Here is a 7084-nt window from a genome sequence, read left to right on the forward strand (position 1 = left end):
TCAAATGAGTGGACACGAATTGAGTGTAGTGTGCCCGTGGAGGGGGAGCATGGAGGTATAGTGACCAGCGCCAGCAACGCCCAAACGTTTGCAAACTTTTGTTATCTCGAGCGAAAAGCAATGTTTAATGCCGCCAACCAGCCAGCCAGCCAGCCAGCCAGACGAAGCATGTGGTTGCAATTTGCTCGCTTCTGTTCTGCTTGGAAGGATTATTTATCCTTCCGCTCTTTTAAGTACCGAGAGCGGGCTCGACTGCTAACAGAATCCCTACGACAGCTGGCTTCCTACAGCGTTAGAGTGTTGTTGGGCCGATACACACGCATTTAATGGCGAAAGTTTTATCGTTTTTCTTCGTAGCTCTGTGTCTGTGTGGTCTTTTCTTATGGGTGATAGTTTATGCTGAAGGAGAAAGAACTCCTTCTCCATCAAAACAAACCTATCTCTACGGTGATGCTTAAGTGATTGTGCGCTGCACGAATGGAACAGTTTATAATTTTGGAGGGATTCGTGTTTTTTCCCTCTCCAATCGAGAGATACACCAAGGAGCACCCATGACAGCAGTAGCACCAATGCCCGTCTTTTCAATGATTAATATGTCGGCGAGATTTACGTCGTAAGGACGACGTGAGGTAAAGTGTTGGTAATTTGCAGCCTCGTAACTTCCGCTCACCACCGACCGAACAAAGTCTCTGGCGGTCTATTTGCTCCACTATTGATGCGCTGCTGCTGCTGATGCTGCTGCTATTGCCGTGCCTGCCAAGTAGAAATAAATGACGGCATGCAAATCAGTTTACTGGGAAGTTATTTTGCAAAATGAGAAAACTTTACCAATTTCTCCCCCTAAAAACGGGGCAAAAAGGTGAAGGGACGTCGTCCCCGAGTCCCTGGTCCCTGGTCCCGGTTCTACGAGTTTACTTTTGCAGTGAGCTCAATATATTACGTGAGACCAAAACGACATGTGTGTATGCAGAGTGCACAGTTTGAGGAGACATTTATTTTGCGTAAAAAGAGGCAAGTTGCCCACAGTATTTGGATTTTTACGGTCGATTTAAGTTTGCATATTGCGTCCGGTGGCAAATTCCATCGAACCGATTTGTCCGCTTCTGATGCCAAAGGGATTTGGTTCCTTTGCACGTGTAGCTCCCTCGGAGCGTTACTCGGTGGATGTAATCCTTTATGTATGCTTTAGGAATCCTCGCTTCATGGTACAGGATTTCTACAGTCAGCCAGAACTGTGTTGACCTTGCGGATATCAGATTCTGGATGTAAACGATGATGTGATCGCCTGTGCTTCACAGTAAACAACATTCGCGCTTGCTTAACCAGTAATATAATTCGGGAGCTTTGCTCATACGTTCAGCTTAGATACGCCAAGCTGTAAGCTACCATAATCCTAACGAAATTAGACGATGGTAGATTCGAACCGATGCTCCCACTAAGATTAGTTCTGAACGTACGCACAGCACACCGGAGAGCACGATTAACTGATGTGTTGCTGCAAAGTGAAGAAGCAGTTCTCGTTAACAGCGACTTCGATCGATGTCTGCACTTGTGTAACTTTACCGACGAAAGCAGATCCCACGGTACACCGAGCATCATGCATCATGGTCGATCGATTGACTTGAGCAAAGACGTTGGCTGGCTGGCTGGCTAGCTGGTTTTAGCGAAAGAAAAAAGCGAACAACACACCCGCCCCACATTGAATGGCTGCTTGTCGAGAGGTCGCTGCAGGAGCTCCTTCTTCTATAATCAGTAAAGTGGTTGCGTTTTTGGAATGCAGAAAACAGAAAAAAGATACAAAAAAATGAAGAAACGGATAGCTGCTCTACCGGCGCTCTGCTGCAACAATGACACCAAGCGAACCAGCTAACCAAGGTGGACACAGAAAAGCAATAAAGCTGGAATCGTTTCGGCGAAAACAGATGATCCGTAATTGATGAACCGAAAACCAGCAGGAGAAGCAAGCAAAAACAGTTTCACTTCGTTGTATGCTCTTGTGGAGTGCATAGCAACAGCATATGGGGCGTGCACACGAAGTGAGACCCAAGTGCAATTAGCTGTAGCAGCAAAACGCCCAACTTCGAGTCACTAAGATGGCGAGAGGTGGTACAAAACAACAATCAAAGCGTATGGGAGCTGCTGAACGCTTTTCCAGTTAATTTGTTTGCCCAATTTCATCGATCTAGTAGTAGCTGCTAGTAGAATGCACTTCTGAGTGTATTTTTGGGGGTAGTGTGAGAATATTTGGAGACCAATAAATGCCCTCCCCCGAAGGGTGGGAGTGGTCGGGCGGAAAATGAATGAATTGCTTTGGTGACAACAATTGGCAATAGAATTCTAAACAGAATATGCCAACACTAATTGCACGGAATTGAAGCGATTTTATGAGAGCGAATGAAAAGTGATAAAAACGGAGAGAGAGAGAGAGAGGGTGAGTGGGTTGTTGGGTGGCAAAAACATTAAAAATCATTCCACAGCGGCATCACCACCATACCCGCCGGTCAACTTGGTTGCACTTCACTGAAACCGATCGGCGTACCTCGTGCTGGTTGGTGGCCACCATGACACCGAGAGAGAGAGAGAGAGCGAGAGAGAGAGAGAGAGCGTTGCGGGCAAACTATGTGCAAAGATAATAAACGCGTTCCGGGGTGGGGGCGGAAAAATATGATAATGTTTATGTTTCCACAATAATAGTATTTTACTTTCAAGCTGGGTCCGAGGGGGGTTTAGTGGGAGAGCACCATAATGGCGAGGCGAGGGTGATCATAAAAATGAATAGAAAGACGGATGCACTTACTGCACACACACAGACACACGTACGAGGTGTCTACTAACCGCGCATCCCGCGCTCCCATCGATAAGGAAACGAAAAGCGAAGCGTTTGGTGTGCGTTGACTTACTCCAAGCCTTCAGTTGGTCGGCCACGTTGCTGCCACAGCATCCTGTGCTTTGCAAACAGCAGCATCAGAAGAAGAAGAAGAAGAAGAAGAAGAAGAAGAAGAAGAAGAAGAAAAGAAGAGAAGAAGAGGAAAAAGAGGAAGAAGAAACCGAGCGTTGGTAGAAAACAAAAGCAGACAGCCGAGCCCGGCTCTGCTGGCAGCAAAGCGAAGGAATAATCCAATTTCAACCAATGTGGTTTTCCGTGAGGCTGATGCTTCGCTACGTGGGGCATCCGCCACACCCACCAGCACCCCTTCTCCTTCAATGCCACAAACCACCGACTTGCTGCTCCTGCCGGTACCGCGGTCTGGTGGCTGGTGGCTTTAGCGGTTTTGTAGTGTCACTGCCGCTGCTGTCTCTCTCCCTGTGTCTATCTCCCTGGAGCTGATACTGGTCCACACCAAGGTGGTATTAAAAAGGGCAAACCAAAGGACCATGTAGGGTGGTAATCAGAGCGGAACATAAAAACCACCACCCATTAAGGAACGTACAGAGAGCGAGAGAGAGAGAGAGAGCGCGCCAGAGGACAAAGAACGGTCGAGGTGGGGGATAGTGGTTAACGAAACACAAGGGGATCGGGGTGCAAAATAAAATAAACAGACCACTAACTACAATCATTTCCTGGCACCCATGGAAAGAAGCACAAGTGGTGAGGATGTTTGGTGGAACGAAGGAACCCCACGTTTGTTTCTCGCTCTTTCCCTCTCTCTCTCTGCTCCTGTTTTGTGGTCAGTATCTGGTCTTAAGCCGACAAATCAGAGTTTTCAATACGGGACCGAGGAGGTCACGCGGCTTTGGATTAAATCAATCTTTTGCCAGACCAAAAAGACTGCCTCACAGAGTTCACAGAGCTGGTGTTGTGGTCACTGAGGGTCATTCCTTGGAATGGAGTCGATGCGGGGTGCGCAAATCGTAAAAATGTCACGCTACGTGAGTGCGAGCACGACATTTAGTGTTTAGCTATTTCGGGTGTGACCAGCGTCATCAACCAGCACGGACACTGTACCAGCGCATACGCGCATACAATTCACATCAAACTGGCCACTAGCAACCGGAGTGAAATCAAATCAAATGCATTGCGCCACCTCTGTGCTCGGGATGTTAGTTTCACTCACTCAGCGACAGCCAGGGAGTTATGTTTAGTGCCCACTAACGTCATGTTAACTAAGCCGTAAGTCGGCACCAGCACCAGCGCCTCTCTATCCGTCCATCCGTCCTCCATTACTGGTCGTAGTGGAGGTTGGTAACGAACCAAGAGAGAATGGCCGGAAGAGAAAGGAAGGAAGGACGAAGCGAAGGCTGGAGTCTTAAGTTCTTTCGCTTAAGACGAACGTTCGCCGGCTCGTCACGAACCGCACATTTCGCAGCGCGGCCTGGGAGCGCGACCTAACAGCTGGTACCTTTCGCCATGCCACGCCACACCACCGTGGCCAAGTAATCCTCTTTCGCGGGCGCTCTCATTCAGCGCTGAGCCATATCAAGGGCACCACCGACTACCTAGCGGAGGGGGTTTTACGATTCTACTCCACTCTCCAGCTGCTGCCGGTGCTGCCTGTGCTGCTGGCCGCTGGTGGATGGTCGCCGCGCTTTTACAGCACAATCAAGACGCCGGATATCTTAATTAATATCAGCTCTCGGTTCCCTCCTCTCTGGCTACCGGATCACGTTTTATGGTCTATAAAATGTGTTGACTCTCGCCGGCCCGCTCCGGAGCGCCCATTTCCATTCCTCTCAGATCGAAGGCAACGAAGAGGTCCCTTACTGTTTCTCTATGCTGCTAGTGTTTGTGGAGAGCTTTTCTGTTGTTCTTGGTGTGTGCTTCTTGTAAGCCTGATTCACCTCATTAGGGTAGAAGAAGGCAAGTTTTGTGACGAAAGCGATAAGAAAATTATTTCTTTACGATACAAACACTGCTTCACTAATGCAACACACCTTCTGACTGGTTCCCTATTCGCGTTGCCATTATTTGAATGTGTTCGGAGCACACCAAAAATGCGCAACATGCCGTGGGACGAATGTATCACATTCCCTGGCAAGTAGCATAATCTGCGAAACACATTGTTTGCCACCGAACCGGTCGTCCATGTATCATCACACCATACGCTGTCCCTCTTTGAGGCAACCTTTGCATTATTCTATTTTTTTTTTCAAAAAAGGAAACCTTCCTTAGGTCTCTAACGACCTCACACATCCGCCCAGGGGGGGGGGGGGGGGGGGGGGTTTCGGCAATCGCATACACGATGCACCCTCTAGGGGAAGCCCCATTCTGCTGCTGGTGCTGCTCCTGGAAGCTGATCAAAAATTAAGCGTGATGATTTATGAAAATATGATTTACAAGTGATTTGTATGCCGAACACGACCGCGAACCGAACGCAACTCCCCCCCCCCCCCACCGGGGGGTCCCAAGAGTGTATCGGGGAACGAGACCACGGAGCTGGTTCCCGGGTGCCACCGAGTAAAACCTTTAACGGCACCAAATTTAAACCGATTAAGGAACCATTCCGCACAGACATATGCACATACGTCTTTTTTTTCTTTCTTCCAGTGTCCTGTCTATTGAGACAGTCTGCGAGTCTGTGTCTGCCCCCGGGGGGGGAGGGCCAGGTCGAAAGCCAATTTCATCCCTCACCCTTTGTGCATAGGGTGCCGACGGTGGCTCACGGGGACGGTGCAGAAACAGAACAGAACAGTGGCATCCCCCGGCACGGAAATACATTATGGATGAAGGATGCTGACGAGGGATGTGGTGGGCCGGGAGGGACCGGAATGGTTGCCGGATTGTTGCGCTGCCAAACCGGCAGCTTGGGATTCGAATTTTTTCGGTGGCTTTTTTGTTCGAAATTTCAAACACACCGAGAGAGAGCTACACAGTTTGATAATAAAATAACGGATCGCTCGGTGTTTTCTGGTGCACCAAAGACCGAGGACACTTCCGTCCCTTGGTTGGTGCTTCCCAATCACGGAACGCGAACCAATTAGAAGATGGCCTCCTGGCGGCTGCTGGTGGCTTCACTGCTGCTCGATGATGGAAAAGGGCTGAACCGATTGTCTCTAACTCCCACAACATACATTTCCATTAGTGGCGAATCTTGTTTGCTTCCCTCATCCCCGTCGCCGACCTCGGTGCGCTCTGGCCCCCACCCTTTTGGCACACGGGAACGTTCATCCTAATCAGCTGCTAACGGGGTGACTTGGAAAGGGGTGCAGATTGTAACAGAAACACTGGCAGCACCGGCAGAGCCCAAGAGAATGGAGCGAATACAAATGGCGGAAATAAACATTGCTTCACCACAAAAGGCACACCAATGCTGATGCTGCCAGGTCGTTGTCGGTCGCCGTCGGTCGTTAAATTCTTCCAAATGAATGCCACTTCCTTCCTTCCGTTCCTTCCGCCCTGGCTTCCTTTACCGCTTCCCGGATTGGTTTATGGGCATTATGTTGTCTTCGTTTGAATGAGCTTGGAGCTTGTGTTGATGCACAATCCGTGCCCTCTCTCCCTCCCTCTCTCTCTCTGTGCTCGTCAGACAAGAACTGCACTCAGTGCACAGGATGAACTACCTGCCTGTCTGGTGGGTCGACCGGCCGACTTGGAATGGATTACACCGAGGATCGTTTACATCAAAAAACCTTCCCCATCCTCCCCCCGCCTCTCGAATTCCCTGCGAAGCGCAATTGGAAATGATGATAAAAATGGATTAACATGCGGCAGCAAATGTGTGGCCAAACAAAGCCGAAGCGGTGCAGCCAGCCAGCCGGCCAGGGGTGCAGGTTGCAGGCAAATATGTGGCCACAGCATCATAACCTCTTTACCCTTCGCTGCACCGGCACTGGGGCAGCAGTGCGAGCGGATTTAATCAAGCAAATGGTTGTTGCTCGGTTGCAGCCTGTTGGCCGTTTGCAATTGAGTTTACGCGGTGCGATGGGCTTGCTAGGGAGAGCATATTTCGCATCGCCCATCCGCGGCTGAAACGGACAAAGAACCACGTTTACAACATTCCCATTTGGTGCCGGTACGTTGGATGTTATTATCGTGAGTACGCGTTGTTTTTAAAGCTTTACAATTGGCGGCTTAATCCTCGCTTGCGAACGAATCTCGGTGTTCTTATTTCAATCCCTCTAAGCCCTCGTATGCGCTCCCCGCATT

This window comes from Anopheles aquasalis, chromosome 3 (genome assembly GCF_943734665.1).
Source record: "Anopheles aquasalis chromosome 3, idAnoAquaMG_Q_19, whole genome shotgun sequence".
Classification (NCBI taxonomy): domain Eukaryota; kingdom Metazoa; phylum Arthropoda; class Insecta; order Diptera; family Culicidae; genus Anopheles; species Anopheles aquasalis.